At 42.8% G+C, this 17,450-nt stretch overlaps 1 protein-coding gene across 1 annotated transcript in view; it reads right to left on the bottom strand.

Annotated features, from left to right (window-relative positions):
* ADD2 (adducin 2) overlaps positions 1 to 17,159 on the bottom strand; it is a 103,960-nt gene extending 86,801 nt beyond the window's left edge. Inside the window, exon 1 of the mRNA XM_028116370.2 lies at positions 16,930 to 17,159. The gene's annotated coding sequence lies outside the window, so the exon portion shown is untranslated. The remainder of the gene's footprint in view (positions 1 to 16,929) is intronic.
* Positions 17,160 to 17,450: the final 291 nt, after the last annotated feature.

The raw sequence follows: 17,450 nt of genomic DNA, 5'->3' as shown, positions 1-17,450 counted from the left end.
CAGGACTCTACTAGGATCATGTTAGGCTTGGTCTGAGTTATCTGTAAGACATCCATGTAGAAATGTCAAGGAGGATTCCCAATGGAGGCATTGGGAATGGCACTTAGGAATACAAGTCTGCAGCCTCACTGCTCAACACTACTCAAAGTAAGATCCCAAGACTAGTAGCCTCAGCATCACCTAGGAGCTTGCTGGAAATGCAGAATCTTAGGCCCCACCTCTGAGCAATGGAATCAGAATGTGCATTTTACCAAGATCCCCAGGTGATCCATATGCACAATAAAGTTTGAGTAGCACTAATCTAGAGTTCTGGGAAAAAAGAGACTAGACGCATCAACATACAAACAGAGTCTAAAGCGAAGGCCTGGATGAGCTCCCCTAGGGGCAGTGTATAAGGGAGACTAAGTGGCCCAGGGTAGAGCTATGGGACTCTCCCACATTCAGAGGTCTGGTAGAGGTGAATAGAATCTCACAGAGAAAGAAGAGGAACAGCCAGTGAGGCAAGGGAAAACCAGGAGAGTGAAGGGTCCCAGAAAGCCAGATAATAGAATGTTTTAAGAAGAGGTCCACTGTGTTGAAAGCTGCTGATGGGTCAGTAGGATAAGAACAGAGAAGAGTCCATTAGATTTATTATTTTAAAATATTTTATTTATTTGACAGAGAGAGACACAGCAAGAGAGGGAACACAAGCAGGGGGAGTGGGAGAGGGAGAAGCAGGCTTCCCGCGGAGGAGGGAGCCCAACGTGGGGCTCGATCCCAGGACCCTGGGATCATGACCTGAGCCAAAGGCAGACGCTTAACGACGGAGCCACCCAGGCGCCCCAAGAGTCCATTAGATTTAGCAACAAGAAGGTCATTAATGACCTTGACAAGAACAGTCTCAGTAGCATAGAGAGGACAGAAGCCCACATATAGACAATGGGGAAGAGAAAGTAAGACAGTGAGCAAGGCAATTCTTGCAAGGAGTTTTGCTGAGAACATAAAGAGAGAAATGGGGTAGTAGCTGAGATGCTTAGGTAGGAGATACTAGAGCATGCCTGAATGCCAATGGAAATGTTGCAGTAGAGAGACAGAGAGAGGGAGAGAGAAAGAGAGAAGCCGACGATGCAGAGAAGAGAATGACCAATTGCTGGAGTGGTGGTTTTGAGAAGGTGAGAGATTCCAGAGAAAGGATGGCTCCTGATAAAAGAAGGGCCACTCTGCTCATTGCTTCTTCTCTCAATGAAATTGGAGGCACCCAGCAAGGTGGGTGGGAGTGGAAGGAAAGGAAATTAAAAAAAAAAAAAAAAAAAGAGGAGTGAAATACTTATTTTGGAGAGTGGGAAAGTAAATGCCTCAGGATTGCCACATAGTGCAGGGTGTTTTTCTGAGATTTTTGGCCAGGCATTTAAGAAAACTCACCCTTCCCTGTAACATGCTTCATTCCTCCAAAAATGTCCTGTTCTAATGCATGAGCATGAATTTTGAGGAAGTGCAACTTCTCCGTCAATCCTTATTTTTCCTGTTGCAGTTTATTTTGTTAAAGGTCACCATCAGCAGAGCAAGGCTAGACAAAAGAGTCATCTCAGAGCCACAGCAAGATGGTGATATGGAAGGACAGAAACCTTCTGTCCTTTCTGTGAGATTTATGGCTGGAGGTAATGCATGAATTAATGACACGAAGACACAAGATGCCTCAAGAGAGCAAGTTTTCCTTCTCTTCTCACAATGCACAAGAACTGCTAGGAGATCTCTCATGAGACTAGTACTTTCATAAACAACACCAGATACTGTTAATTGCCTTTAATTGAGTTTTGAACAGCCCAAAGTCAATAACGCCTCCTTGGTTACCCTCCTTTCTGCTTGGAAGCCACTCTCATGAACAATCCTATAACTCTTTGCAGGATTCCCTAAATCTGCTACATAAAGCCCATTTCTGTGATCCAAAAATAAACAATCTAAAGCCTCACTCTCCCCTGAGCTCACTGTTCTCTCACAGCACACATCCCATATATTCAGGGCCTTGGTACCATGTAGATAGCTTCTGTGTGCCTTACAGCCACTTACATCTACTTCCATTGCTTCATTTTTCTTTTTTTTTTTAAGATTTTATTTATTTATTTGAGAGAGAGAGAGCATGAGAGGGAAGAGGGTCAGAGGGAGAAGCAGACTCCCTGCTGAGCAGGGAGCCTGATGTAGGACTCGATCCCAGGACGCCAGGATCATGACCTGAGCCGAAGGCAGTCGCTTAACCAACTGAGCCACCCAGGCGCCCAACTTCCATTGCTTCAAAAACCCCATTGCCCTGGGAGTCCATAGCTCCCAACTAGACAGGCTTGCCATCAGCCCCCTTGTGGCTATCCCCCACCACTCTCCTGGTCATTCCCCTCACTCACTGATGACTTTACCATCTTCCCCTTTCTCATTCCTGATGACTTCAACATTCCCACCCATGCGGTGATCCACCAACACCCAGCCTCACATTTTCTTGGCCTCCCATGCCAATCATCTCTCTTTCCACCCCAGCCTCAGCCACCCAACTCCCATAGTCATATACCCTAGACCTCGTCATCATCAATAAGATTACCACTTCCAACATCTGGATTTCACATCCTCCTCCTTAACCATCCCCTTCCAGCCTACCTACTCTGATTCTCCAATGTCTCCAAGACCTTCTACTTATTTTTTCACTACCTACCCCCAAGGTCCACTCTTCACATCCTTCCTTATCTAGCTTATATTAACTAGTCCAGCTGGGTAGTAATCTCCTTGCAAAGTACCTCTAACTCCTCTGTTCCTCTCTCCTTCACTGTTCTCACCTCAAAGAGCCCCACCTTTGGTCAAACACTACAAGACCTTGCTCCCAGTGTACATCTGAGTAGTTGACCCTTGCACACAGCTGTGCAAATTGGGCTTATTTCAAAATTCTCTTCATACCTTTCAAATGATTTCTAAACAATACCAAACAACCTTCCTTGGTGTAGACTCTTCAAGAGGATCATTTCCCACCTTCTCACTCTCTCCTCAAATCCCCACATCCTCCTCTTTTCCTCACTAGAGTGTGATCTCCTGGTTCACCAAGGCATGCTCAGCACCTGGAAGAGTAGCTACACATAGAGGGTGTTCAGTAAACACTTACTGAGCGGCTGATATTCAAGTCAAACCATAACAAACTTACCTACCACTGTGATAATTCATTGTTGCTAGCATACCTCAATCACATTAAACTTCATTTGCTGTAAAATGCACATAACATAAAATGTCTCATCTTAACCAGTTTTAAGTGTACCATTCACAATGTTGTGCAACCATCACTTGCATCCATCTCCAGAACTCTTTACATCTTGTAAAATTGGGACACTATATCTATTAAACACTAAACCATTAAACAATTTTCCCCACCCCAAACCCTGGCCACCACCATGCTACTTTCTGTCGCTATGATTTTGATGACTCTAAGCACCTCGTATAAATAAAATCATACAGTATTTGTCTTTCTGTGACTGACTTACTTCACTTAGTGTATGTCCTCAAGTTTCATCCATGTTGTGCTATATGTCAGAATTTTCTTCCTTATTTTTTTAAAGATTTTATTCATTTATTTGAGAGAGAACACAAGCAGCAGGGAGGGCCAGAGGGAGAGGGAGAAGCAGACTCTCCACTGAGCAGGGAGCCCAATGTGGGGCTTGATCCCAGGACCCTGAGATGATGACCTGAGCCGAAGGCAGACGCTTAACTGACTGGACCACCTAAGCACCCTGGAATTTTCTTCTTTGTTAAGCCTGAATATTATTCCACTGTTTGTATATACCACATTTTCCTTATCCTTCATCCATCAATGGACACCTGAGTTGCTTCTATGTTTTAGCTATTGTGAATAAAGCTGCTATGAACATGAGTATTCAAATATCTCTTTGAGTCCCTACATCAATAAAATTTAAATATGCATTTTCTTGAATATTTTTTATATAACTCTCCTTTCCCTTCTGCCCAAAATTAACAGAAGGGATTATCTGGGCCAAACATCTATTTTAAAGAGATATTTACTGAACTAAGGATATAAAGACAAGAACTTGGAGTAAGCACATTAAAAAAAATGGAATCAATATTACAGCTGTCTTCTTCCATCCCTCCCTTACTTCCTAAGGGAGTAGCTCCTCATAATACAAACCACAACATCCTCCAAAGAAGAGCTCCAGAAGCAGCCTGGGCAGGAGGGAAGGATGAGATACCCCAGCTCCTGACTTTACCCCCTCCACCCTTCCTATATTACCTTCCTCTTAGGCAACTCTCCCTACATCCCCCTATAGTGCTCCCCCATTATGCTTCTGCTCCCCCTTTGAAACTGAGGAAATATCCCTTCTCCTGTTTGCCTCAGAATGGCAGAAACTTGCAGACATTTAAAAGAAACAACCAAAAAAGAGATACTACGGCATTCAAGCTCATGAAAAGACGCTCAGAGTCATTGACATTAAAGAAATGCAAATTAAAACCACAATGAGATACTACCCCACATCTATCATAATGGCTAGAATTAAAACAAACAAACAAACAACTAGCAATACCTAGTTTAGAGCAACTAGAACTCTAATACATTGCTGGTGGGGATGCAAAATGGGGTACGGTCATTTTGGAAACAGTTTGGCAGTTTCTTGTAAAGTTAAGAATACACTTACAACATCACAATGCAACCCCACTCCTAGGTATTTATTTATCCAAGAGAACTAAAATACACAAAAATTTGTATGTCAATATGTACAGTGGCTTTATTTATAATCATCAAAAACTGGGAACAACCTGAATGTCCTTTAATGGGTGGAGAGCTAAACAAACTATAGCCATCCAAGTAAACATTACTCAGCAATCAAAAGAAATGAACTACTGATATTTGTAGCAACGAGGATTAATCTCAAAAACATTATACAAAGTGAAAGAAGTTGGAGAAAAAAGACTACACTGTATGATCCCATTTATAGGACATTCTGGAAAAGGCACAACCAGATGGGTAGTTGTCAGGGGCTGTGGGTGGATGGGGGAGATTCACTACAAAGGGACACAAGGGAACCTTGTTCTATCTTGATTGTGGTGGTGATTACATGAATATATATATTTGTCAAAATTCATAGAACAATAGACCTAAGAAAGATGAATTTTACTCTATGTATATTATATCTCAATAAGCTTGACTTTAAAAAGCACAAGCAAATAAATTAAGAGGTGACCTTCTTTTGCATAATACAGGGGACACAATATAGTAAATTATACCAGTAACACCAATAGCATCAGAACAAATCATTTTTAGATCTACCCTATGACCCAGCAATTGCACTACTGGGTATTTACCCCAAGATACAAATGTAGTGATCCAAAGGGGCACGTGCACTATTTATAGAAGCAATGTCCACAATAGCCAAACTATGGAAAGAACCTCGATGTCCATCAACAGATGAATGGATAAAGAATATGTGGTATATGTGTGTGTGTGTGTGTGTGTGTGTATATATACACACACACAATGGAATATATATATATATACACAATGTACATATATATACAATGGAATATTATGCAGCCATCAAAAATGAAATCTTGCTATTTGCAACAACGTGGATGGAACTAGAGGGTATTATGCTAAGTGAAATAAGTCAGTCAGAGAAAGACAATTATCATATGATCTCACTGATACATAGAATTTGAGAAACAAGGCAGAGGATCATAGGGGAAGGGAGGGAAAAATGAAACAAGATGAAACCAGAGAGGGAGACAAAAAATAAGAGACTCTTAATCTCAGGAAACAAACTGAGGGTTGCTGGAGTGGAGGGGGGTGGGAGGGATGGGGTGGCTAGGTGATGGACATTGAGGAGGGTATGTGCTATGGTAAACACTGTGAATTGTGTAAGACTGATGAATCACAGACCTGTACCCCTGAAACAAATAATACATTATATATTAATAAAAAGAAAAAAAAGAACAAATCATTTTTAAAGAACTGATTCCTGATTCTATTGAAGCAGCACCCTAGCCTTGAAAGAGCCCACATATGATATAGTACCTTGCCTGGTACTCCCAGACTCCTTTCAAGGTGCCATCTGGCAGCTGGGCATTCATCTCAACCCCTCTCTGAATAGGGCACTAAGAACCTCACTCCAAATCCACAACCACTTGGGCCCTCTGATTGGCAGAAACAAAATAACTGACATCCTGAAAGACAGAGCCCACCCTTGCTGCCTCATCCACGTAAGTCAGCCATACCACCTCACATGCGCAGAAGCAAAAACTTCACTAAACCATGGGATGACATACCATGGTAATTATAGAGCAAGAATGGAGACCTTCTTTCTCAAATTCTGACTAACTTTGAAAGACTATTTCAGCAGGTAAAAGGTAATGGAGAACCTCAAATAGGAGAGACATTAAGATAATTACAGATCAGCATGTGGACTTGCTCTGCAAATCGAAGCCCCGCTTTCTTGGCTCTGCTCATTTCTCAGCAGACTTGACCTTTCTGAGGATGAAACCACCCATCCATAAAATCCTGATGAGCCCAATTCACAGCAATAAAAACAAGGCCCTTTTGCATAACTAAAGCTAGAGATATGCTTTATAACATTGTCGACTTAATTATTGTTTCCTGGGTGTCCCAGTTACAGAATCTATGGACTTTTGTCCCATTATTGTAAATTAACTTTAACAATATTCTCTAGCTATTTTCATATTATGTTTAAAGTTGACTTATGTTTAACATCATGGTTAAGATTAAAGTTTCCAATTTTAACAAAACAGCAGAGGATAAAACAGTAGACATATTTATGGAAAAATTTGCAAATATGCAAAATTAGAGCATAATATATAATGAACCCCAAGTACCCATCATCTAGCTTCAGAGTAGACTGCAATTTTCCTGAAAGGGTCTGGGTCATGTCTCCTATTCCAATGTAATTACTAATAGCACCTCCTTTCACTCTAAAAAGTGCTAGTTTAGATATTATACCCAATCTCAGCAATTATCAACTTGTAATCCATCTCCATTCACCTCAACCCCATTCATCCCCCAATAAAAAAAGATTTTGAGACAAATTATAGACCTTGATCATTTCATCCATAAATATAATAGATTTTGAAAAGCAGATTTTAATTCTTTGACATCCTTAAACCTGACACATCTTCAGTTCAGAACCAAGTATAACAAATACAGGCTCCAAAGCTGGCAAGAGTTTTTACAGCCTGTAACTTTAACAGTTAAGATATATAAAGCAGCATCCCTAAACTGTCTTCTGTCTCAGTGATCATTGCTACGGCTGAAGAATGAAGCAATTCTCTCCAAATTAGATGGAAACATAGAGGGAACTGAAATTTCTTATGCGACATAACTCCAGATTTACTCTCTGAACAAAGCCTTTGGCACCCACAAATCCCTCCTTTTTATCCAGGTTAAAAAAAAAAAAAAAGCCAGCAGCCCCTCTCCCTCTGAGGACACACAGGGTTAGTTCCTTACTTTGTGCATCCAAATCAAGTAGCGGCAACTCTGACAAATGACCTTCCATAGCAACTGGCCAATAACTGCAGCCCAGGTTTCCCGGAGAAGTTTCTGTCTTCTCTTAACCCTCTTATCCGGGGCTCTTTCAGACTATTAGCCAAACTCTTCTAATTTGTCACTTGCACCTTTCTGAAGAGAAACAACTCAGCCTGTTAGAATTGTATGTAAGCTAAAAATCATTCATCTTAGTGTGGGATGGAAGAATGATTCAGTGTTTCTGCACCATACTAGATGGCAGAAGATGCTGGGATTGAGTTGAGAGGTTCCATACATATTCGAAGGTATTTTCATGACAAAGAAGGACAAACTTCACTAGGGTTTAAATTTATATCAGGGCATGCCAATAGCTTATTTTATTGCTATTATGCGTGGCTTGATTCAAAACTAATGTCCTTGGCTTCTAATTCAAGACGGCAGGCCTAATCTCTCCTATCCCTATGTTCCTTTCTCTCTCTCCTTGGACTCCATCAAATTGACCATAAGGGAATAAAAATGCATAATCCCATAACAAAGTGAAAGCAGGTTGTTATCAGAGGAGAGATTTCAGCAAGTTTCTGTAGGACAAAAAGCAGATGGGGCACGGGTAACTAATGTTTGAAGCAAAAGAAACCTCAGCCCAAATTTTAGGCAGAAGATGCTGAAGCCAAGGAGGCAGATGATCTGTGGCAGAGCCCTGAAGATGTCCCAGACTCTGACAGGGCAGGCAAGATACAGGGCAGGAAGAAAAAAGAGACTGGACACTGGAGCACAAATTGCAGGTCTCTGTGGAGCAGCAGACCCCACTCACCTCTTCTCCTGCGTGCATTCAGTGACCCCCACAGCCAGGCACTCAGCTGTAGTTACCTCTGCATCTCAAAATAGTATGCAGACACCGCTGTTTCTCAGTTCATCAACTTGATCACTGGAGGGGTCTCCTTAGAGAAACTGCACACCCTTCAGGGATGAATGAGGACAGCTGTGGTGGTACTGGTGTCCCCCGGGTCATCCTGGGAGCATTTGCTATCTAGGGGCCCAAGGGTTGAGATATGGGAGTCCCTAAGGAGGATATGAAATCCTAGATTATTACTTGTGAACAATACCAACCCAGATAATGAACAATGTGAAAACCTTCAGCTTTTAGAATTACCATAATTATAGACAAATAATAGAAACTAACTATGGCCATGGAACAGAATGAATATTTTATCAACTTTGATAATGCAAAAGTAAAGGGAAGCTAGGGGGAGAGAGGAAGCAGGGCAAAGAGAGGTGGTGGTAGTAGACTTACCTTACACAGAGTAGAGTCAAATGACCCAATTAACAGTCCATGGAATGAGAAATCTGGTTTTAATCAATGCATTGTCTGGAGCCACAGAGATGACCTCAGAGAGAGAGTGAGGAGATGTATGTATGTATGATATAAACTACATCCTTGACTGTCATGGCATGAGGTCACTAGATGATGATCAAAGTTGATAAATTCAGAAGCAGCAATGTATACATATTATTTTGAGATACAGAGGTAACTACAACAGAATGGGAAACAGCTAAAAGCAGTTTGCCTGTCTGTGGATAAGGATTTGGACTGGGGCAGGGATTGTTGCTTTCTGTTATAAGCCCTTCAGTCCTATTTGATTTATTAACTATGCACACACATTGCCTTAAAAACAGTAAAAACGGGGCGGGGGGGCAGGAGAAAAAGAAAAATAATGATAGGTCTTCTGGAAATGCAAGAAAGGAAGTCTCATGCACAGTACAGCAGGAACAAGCATGGAATGGGTTAAGCTGGATACTGCATAACTATGGTAACAGATGTAGCTAATTTGGGACACAAACGAGGGTGTTGGAAGGATCTAAGGGAAATGTGGTGCTAAGAGGGAAGAAGAATCAATTCTAAATAAAGTAATGTTGAGATAATCAGTATGGATGCTCTGCCATCAGACACAGGAAAGGAGGAAGGAATTGAATGCACCCTCACTTTTTGACTATCTTTTCACCATCAATTCTTTTAAGATTTTATTTATTTATTTTAGAGAGTGTGTGTGTGAGAGCGTGAGTTGGGAAAGGGGCAGATGGAGAGGGGGAGAGAATCTCAAGCAGACTCCATGCTGAGCATGGAGCCCTAACTCGGGGCCCAAACTCACCACCCCCGAGATCATGACTTGAGCTGAAATCAAGAATTGGATGCTCAACTGATTGAGCCACCCAGATGCCCTTTTGCCATCAATTTTTTTAAAAGCAGAAGTCAAGAGGGGCGGCTGGGTGGCTCAGTCAGTTAAGTGGCTGTCTTCCGCTCAGGTCATGATCCCAGGGTCCTGGGATCGAACCCCGTGTCAGGCTCCCTGCTCAGCATGGAGCCTGAGAGAAGCCTGCTTCTCCCTCTCCCTCTGCCTGCTGCTCAGCCTACTTGTGCTGTCTCTCTGTCAAATAAATAAAATCTTAAAAAATAAAAAAATAAAAGCAGAAGTCAAGAGATTCTTATATGGGCTCCTTGCTGAATAAAGAAAGTAAATATAATAAAATTCATACTCAATAAAATAATATGGGCTGAAAATCATGTCGACTGTTAAAAGAAATTGTCTTCATAAAGTCTCCATGCATTTCAAAGTTTAATAACTTCATTTGCTCTTCAAGAAAAACAATTTATAAATTACATTCAAATGCACATGTATTGGCTTTCCCTTTAATACAATGATTTGCAGTGGAGTGTATGCAGTTAAGTACCCCTTTTAAAATTCCACAGAAAATGACCAAAGGAAGAGAAAAATAGGAACAAATCTGCATCACTTCTGGTTACCAGGTAGGCTGCCATCTATGTGGCAGAATCTGTGAGGAATCGACATCTTTGCAACAACTACTCTTCCCATCCAGAAACAGGACATTCGATTTCTTGAAATAGTCATAGTTCACATGTTCTGTGAAAATGTCCACTTCATCAAGATTTTCACATATGTTAGCATACAACCTTTCATTTCTTGTATTGTTTTTATCTTAATCAGGCTTGCTAGAAGTTTGTCTATTCAGTTGGCTTTCTAAAAGAAGCAACTTGCCAGACAAAAGTGGGGGGAGGGTATGTAAGTTTGGAGGAAAGAGCCTGAGAAAGGTGTGGAAACTGTGGGGGAGGTGTGTAGAGGGGGCATGTCCAGGAAGATGGTGGGTCAGCCTACCTAGGGGGTGGAGTGTGAAGGAAGAAGATGTCAAGGTAAGGAGTTTGGGTTTTATCCCGAGAGTAGAGGAATGTCAAGATTCAATTTCTGTTTCAGAAAGATCACTCTGGATTGATGGAAGGAGTTCGAGTTCAACGTAGGCAAGAGAAGTGGGAGGCTCTGGAGTAATCCAAGGTTCTAGCCAGGAGCAGTGTGACTGATAAAACACAAGCTCAAGCAAACTAGCCCAGGCAGGATAGAAGGCAAGCTCATCAACACAGGGACCAAGGTCTAGCTGGGCCTCATGGAAGCTACCAGAACTAGAATCACTTGGCCACCTCAGGAAAACCAAGTGGCTTCTTCTTTAAATTGGCTAGGGGAGTAGGGGGACGACTTATCATCACCCTCTTGTCTTGTTTTTTGTTTTGTTTTGTTTTGTTTTGGGCGGTTTTCTTTGCGGAGGGGTTGTTTTTGTTTTGTCTCCTCACCCTGACTCCCTTCCCTGTTTGGCCTAACATGGCTACCAGCCCTGAGATCCAAGTCCTCACAGGCCCGTGCCTGGTTCAATCAGCTGTCTGTGTTGGGGGAGGGCATGGGGTGAAGAGTGTCAATGGTCCTTAAAGCTGCCACTCACAGAAGTCAATGTGCTACTTGGCTTGCTCAGTTTTTTTCAGCCACTTCAAGGCTGGGACCAGGGAAGACCATTCCAGATATCATATGGAGCTCCCGTATTTGCTTTCTGGCAACCACATCCTAAATTCCCTAGCCTCCAGGTCTTGTCCAGGTTGCTTGTGGAGTGAGGTCCTATGTCATACCAAGTACACTAGAGATATTTATGGCTGGACCAAGTGACATTTATGTACTTATCTTTATTTTCAGCTACAACTGTTGGGGGTGATCAGAACTGACCTGGTTTGAAGCTGGCTATGTTAAAGCCCCACGTTACTGGGGGCTCCCTCAGCACACATCAGGATTGGGGTCCAGTTACTCAAGGTGGAAGGTGCTGATAAATTTCCTAGAGCCCTGTGATTAATACCTCACCTTCCCCCTGACCACACCATAGCCCATCCAAGCCTGGTGCATTGAGCCTGAGAATTATTCTAGGACTCACCTGGAAGAATATCCCTGCCTCTTCTAGGGAGGGCCCCTTGTTGAACCATGGGCTGGTTGATGTCGATTGGCACCATCTCTACCATATCTTCTAAAGAGACCTTGAAGAATCTGGGCCCATTGTTATCTCTCTCTTCTCTGCAACTAAAATAGATCTGTCTTCCTTTGCCTAGCATGTCCTGGTTTTAGCACTATATGTCCCCCATCCCAAAAAAGCCATCAGTCCTTGGCAACCAGGGCCCTAAGTAACACAGCATCAAATAAAACCTGTCTGTAATATAAATGCATAAGTCTATGATATGTATATATCAAAAGGAAAGCTATCAAAAATTATAATGGGAGACTGGCATATTTCTTGTAATCTTTGACAGCTCAGTTAAGTACAAAGGAAACTTAAAAACAGATTTGAATAATATAATCAATAAACTCGTTTTAATCTATACAGTCGAACATTGTAGTCCACAGAGAAAAGACTTTCTTTTCACCTCATTCAAGAACATTGACAAACCTCTCATATGTGGTTTATCATGGAAGTTAGGCCAGGACGAATCTTTGCTGGAAGCTTGCCATTCCACAGGTGCTATTTGAATCTGGGGGGACTTTGTTGTTGTTGTAAACAGAGGCAGTTTTGGTATTACTGTCTTAAAATTCTTTCAAGCTAAAACTATGGTACTCAAGTTATATAGAGTAAAATATTAGGACTCCAATCTCTTTTCTAGAGATTCGAAATTCTACTCCAAGCATCTTGGGTATGTCCTTGTACACAGTCCAAAATGCTTAAACTATACAAAAATCTCTTTTGAAGAAAAAAATTTCTCATGGACCCAGGCTGACCTAAGTCGCTTTTATTAAAATGTAACTTAAATATGTACACTCATAAAGACCAGTTATAGGGGTGCTTGGGTGGCTTAGTCATTAAGCATCTGCCTTCAGCTCAGGTTATGATCCCAGGGTCCTGGGATCAAGCCCTGCATCAGGCTCCCTGCTCAGCGGGAAGCCTGCTTCTCCCTCTCCCACTCCCCGTACTGGTGCTCCCTCTCTTGCTATGTATCTGTCTGTCAAATAAATAAATAAAATCTTAAAAAAAAAAAGACCAGTTATAAACATCCAGGCATTATAGCTTTTATATGACCAAAATGCCAAAATCAATTTACAAATAAATGTAACTATAAAACTTTATTTTTTTAAAGATTTATTTATTTATTTGAAAAAGAGAAAGAGAGAGAGAGCACGCACATGAGAGGAGGGAGGGTCAGAGGGAGAAGCAGACTCCCTGCTGAGCAGGGAACCCGATGTGGGACTCGATCCCAGGACTCCAGGATCATGACCTGAGCTGAAGGCAGTCACTTAACCAACTGAGCCACCCAAGAGCCCTGTAACTATAAAACTTTAAAATGCCAAACTAATAAAATTAACTTCCTGCAACAGATAATATTGTTTTGCTGGAATTAAAACACCATTTTGGGTTTAACAACAGAAAGATATAGTCTCAGGTCTAGTTGCTATGTGTTATCACTATCTGATTTTTGGCTTCAACAATACTAATGCAGACAACTTATAAAGCATGTGTGCAAAACAATATTAATAACCTCAAAAATGTGTTTGCTACCTTGAAGAAATCAGGTACCATAATTTAAAATTCTACTAAAACCCATCCTGAGATGCCTGCATAAATGGGTGCCATTTCATAATAATAAAAATCGTAGTAATGACCAACATCTATTGAACTTTACTATATGCTCCAAGTCTTTCACATGTAATTCTAATCCTTGTAATATCATGATGAAATCAATACCACATATTTATCTCCATATTATCAAAAGAAGAAACTGAGGATCAGAGAGGTTGAGTAACTTGCCCAAGTTTCACAGCTAGTAAGTAAAAAAATGAATTTGAAGTCAGACAGTCTGGCTCCACTCAATCATTACACCAAATTACTCGTCTCATTGCTTTGGACATAAGGTAGTTATCGGGGGTTACCAAATCTGCATTAAATGTAGATCTAATTCAATTATTGCTGAAACCAGCAACAGCAACTCTGTCATTGTGTTTTCACTACATCACCTGCTGCTAAGTAAGTTGCTGCAACTCGTGCATATGAAGGTGCAACTAGCATGAGACCATCATTCCTTGCCAATATAGTGCTGATCCCAGGAATTGTTCTTTTGAGTCTGACGAGCCTGTGCCCTGTGTGGACTCACCGTTCTCTCCATGCACCTCTAATTAAACTCCTCTCTGCCTCATAACCTGAGCCACTAGGCCTGCCTTTGGCTCACATGGGAAGATACAGAGGCAAATACAGGCCCCATCATTGGCTTTGGAGTTGCCATCAAGATAATCCAGAACACATTTTTATTATTAATTAAGATTATCACTGAAGTAAAACTGCTAATTTCAGAGAAGACACAGATTCCTCAAAATGTATATATCCCCAGAACCCCAGTGGTCTGAGAGACCCATGAGTGATATGAGCTCACACTGAGGAACACTTTAAAAACAGCAGTATGAAACCCTCCTTGTGTCTGACAAGAACATGATTGAAGACATCATTCCAAACACTGTCATATTTGTGAAGAGTTCCTTTCTGCTCTTAGAATCAAGAATTGTGCTTCACTTAAGAAGTTTTTATTTTTTGTTTTATGTTCTGGACATGTGACATTTTGTGTTTTCATACTTTTTCTGCACAGCTCTCAGCACGATCTGTAATTATACATTCATTTACAGGGTTTCCTTGATGAATGTCAGTTCCTCGCATTCATCTGTAATTGCTGTCAGGACAGAGACCATGTCTGTCCCTGCACCCTTCACAGAACCCGGCACATAGTAGGTCCTCACTGAGTGTTTGTTAAATGAACAAATGGGTGAATGAGTCAATGAATAAATAAAACATATGAGTCATGGGTTGGTCAGTTCTCCTTTTTCCATGAGATGCTGGAAAGTTTAGAGCTGGATTTACCTTCATACCAAGTGTAGAAGGTCTTATGCTTGTATTTTTGTATTAGCTTCATGCTTAATACCATTTTATATCTCTACCCTTAGTCTTTTTTCTTTCTCATTTACTTCTGAGTTAGTCTCCCTTGCTATGTTTTATGAAGCCCGATAAACTGTCTTAAATTCCTTGTAGAACAAGGTAGGTGATAAATATATTTATCAAAGTCTTTTAAACATACATTTAAAACCTTAACACTAAACTCTGTCCCAACAAACATATTTGATCACCTGTAAACTCTTAAAGAATAGCTGTGATTTGCTAATTCTAGCACCATCCTAACACTTAAAGCCAATTCAACGCAAACCCAGAAACCACACCATAAGGTGCGTCATTTCAGGCAGTGTTATACATTTTGTATCTAACAAGCAGATTTCTAATAAGGCTAGGCAATTGGACAAGAAAGAATATATGGCTTCCCACAAAAATGTATGGATTTGGGATCAAAGAATGATTTATCTTTAGTGGTTCCTCAAAATATACTGAAATTACAATAATAAAAGGTTTGCTATTGGGGGTGGGGAGATGAAAAGTGGACGGGGGTGGGGGAAGCAGGGCTGGGCAAAATCCTGGTCCATACACATTGACAAAAGTCTGATCGCTTTACAGAATGAAGGTAGAACACTATAAAGCAAAAATATTAAATGTTCTAAATTCCTCTGTTAAATCCCTAACATATACTATTCATATGCTAGTGGCCAGAGTGACTTGCAAGTCTGAAACTTCAGTTACCTGCTTTTATTCATTTAAAGCACTTTCACTTCAAATGTTGGCCAATTCTCTCTTAAAATGAAACCCAATGTTTAAATCCCTTTAAAGAGGCCACCCCTACTGTACATGTTAAACAAGCATCTCATGTACCTTAACTAGACCCACACACTAGATGTGAAAGGAGGTAGGTCTACCCTCTCCAATCACTTGCTCACACCAGGATGTCATATCAACCCCTCCTTTGGGCTTAGTCAGAAAGAACAAAATGTCCATTTAGCAAACTGAGATTTGATTTCTATTATTAATAAGGCTCATTTCAGCCAGTTGAACCTTAGACAACAAACTGCAAGAGGGAAGAGTGGGTGTAAAGAAACAGATGGGTAATAATCATGTGTCACAGATAAATGACAATTTTTAAAAGAATTTGATAGGGTGTGGGCTGGGGTTTTTTCCCCCCTTTCCTTCTCTTTCTCTCGCTCGCTCTCTCGCTCTCTCTCTCCTGGGGCTTTCAGTCTTTCTTTCTCCCTCTCTTTGGCAAGGGGTGGAGATTACAGACGAAAAGGAAAGGGGAGAAAAAGCAAGACAATAGGCTAGACAGAGAGCCTGATCCGCATCCTAAAGCAGTCTGCCCCGCCCCCACTCCCCCTAACCTAACACCTGGTAGCTCAGTGGTCGTGATTTCAAAACTGGCAGACGCGGCCCACCCCCACCCCACCCAGCCTCCCGGGCCAAGGGTGGCCTCCAACCCGGGGACCGGGGGGGGGTGGGGGGGGGAGGTGGGGAGGGGGGGAGGCGGGGAGGGGGGAAGAAGAGGCAGGAAAAGAGAGGGGAAGGGAGATGAACGCTAAGAGAACACACTGGCAAGACCTCTTGGGGACAGTGGCCTTTTTTCCCTCCAAAGTGGTGGAGTGGCATAAAAATCCAGATCCACTGGGACCCGCTCACGTGCCAGCTCCCCTGCTCCAAACGCAGGCGGCTGCCGATGCCGCACCTGCGGCCCCGCAGCTGCGGCAGAGTGCCCCGCCTCGAGCCTTGACGACGCCCGGGGGAGGCGCCCAGCCCGCCTAGCACCCCGCACCTCCCTCCCCCGGAGGGCGGCGGCCGAGCCGGAAGGGAAGGGAGGGGCAGTCCCCGTGAGGCGATGCTTGCCACCCTCCAGCCCTGACCGAGAAGAAAGCCCCACCTGTCAGGCGTGGCACTCAGAGCGAGGTACGTCCGACCATCCCCTCGCAGAGGCCAGGGCTACTCAACCCCGCTTTCCGAAGAACCTCCAATGCTACGTCGTCAACAGAAAGCTTTAGGCACAAAACACACTGCCGTGGGGAAGGGCTGCATCACAGACACACACACTAGCAGACGCTCGCCAATCGGGACCAACCAGCTCGCGCACAGTGGAGGGATGCTGTAGGGGTCTCAAATTCCATTAAAAGAAACAAAACCAAGGCAAGCCACGATGCCCATTCCCAAGACGGGCTTACCTCCGGCACAGCATCTTATCCATCCCTGGTCTTCCACTGTTGTTTTGCTTTGTTGTCTTTTCCTTTGGGTGTCTGCTTAATAAATGCACCCAGCTAATCTGCAGAGCAATGTTTTCTTCCCATCCTGCAGCCCCACACTTGTCAGAGCTGCCTGGAATTCCACCAGCAATGCAGCTTCTCCGCGTCAGTGGTAATTACAGACAACAGAGGCTGCTACTCCTTGACAAAAGGCTTTCGTTCCCGCTCGCCCCTTACAGCCCTGCCGTCAGAATTAAATCCATTTCCCGCACGAGGCTGGGAGGAAATGAGAGCTCTCTTGGCGGTGCGCGCTGACAAAAGGACGCTTGGCGGCGCCCACAGCGCCCCCTCTAGCGGGCCGCTGCCCGGCTGCCCCAGGGCCGTGGTGCTGCAGTGCCCCCCCACCCGCAGTCCCGCCGCCTGCGCTGCCGCAGTCCCGCCGCCCGGCCTCTGCCCACGTCCACTCCGGCACTACCAACTGCCCACAAGAGCCAAGAGCTAAT

This window comes from Eumetopias jubatus, unplaced genomic scaffold, assembly GCF_037043125.1.
Source record: "Eumetopias jubatus isolate StellerSeaLion01/CBP00866 unplaced genomic scaffold, mEumJub1_p1.0 scaffold_9, whole genome shotgun sequence".
In the NCBI taxonomy this organism is placed as follows: Eukaryota; Metazoa; Chordata; class Mammalia; order Carnivora; family Otariidae; genus Eumetopias; species Eumetopias jubatus.
The sequence above is the reverse complement of the archived record's forward strand: the minus strand, read 5'-3'. Positions and strand labels throughout refer to the sequence as shown.